This window comes from Myotis brandtii, unplaced genomic scaffold, assembly GCF_000412655.1.
Source record: "Myotis brandtii unplaced genomic scaffold, ASM41265v1 scaffold357, whole genome shotgun sequence".
NCBI classification, from domain to species: Eukaryota; Metazoa; Chordata; class Mammalia; order Chiroptera; family Vespertilionidae; genus Myotis; species Myotis brandtii.
Window position 1 is genome coordinate 829118 of NW_005363729.1, and position 470 is coordinate 829587.

Consider the following 470-nt stretch of genomic DNA (forward strand, 5'->3'; position numbering starts at 1 on the left):
GGCAGGGGCAGCTGCCTCCGGTGACAAATGTCCTCGGCCTCCCAGCCACACTCGGCCCCTTTCTCTGGGAAGCTGGTGCAGCATCGCCAGGTCGGCCTCCCATGTGCTCCTGCCGTGTCCGACCGGGACCCGCCCTGACAGTTGCCCCCTCCATGCCGGACGCCGGGCCCTGGGTTCTGTCACACGGAGTCCCCGGCCCACCCCACAGAGCGGGTGTTCTCGCCCCGTTTGACAGCAGGGGCCCTGAGCAGCCAGCCGCTGGCCTAAGCTCAACCGCAAGGACCTGTGAGCGTGGCCCCCAAAGATTGCTCTCTGCCACCAGGCGCCCAGCCGCACCCACCCCTGCCAGCCCCTCGCTGGGCCAGGCCTGCCCCTGCCCCCAAAGGTGAGGGGAGGCCTCACCTGCCCACCTGTCCAACAGATGAACCAGGCAAGGGCCTCGGGTGGCCCCTCCTGGCCCAGCTCTCCTC

The 470-nt window shown here is 69.8% G+C and overlaps 1 protein-coding gene across 1 annotated transcript in view; it reads left to right on the forward strand.

Moving 5' to 3' along the window:
* The window catches only part of TMEM8C (transmembrane protein 8C), a gene marked incomplete at its 5' end in the record, with an annotated part of 8721 nt that overhangs the window by 2181 nt on the left and 6070 nt on the right, over positions 1–470 (forward strand). The window lies entirely within an intron of this gene.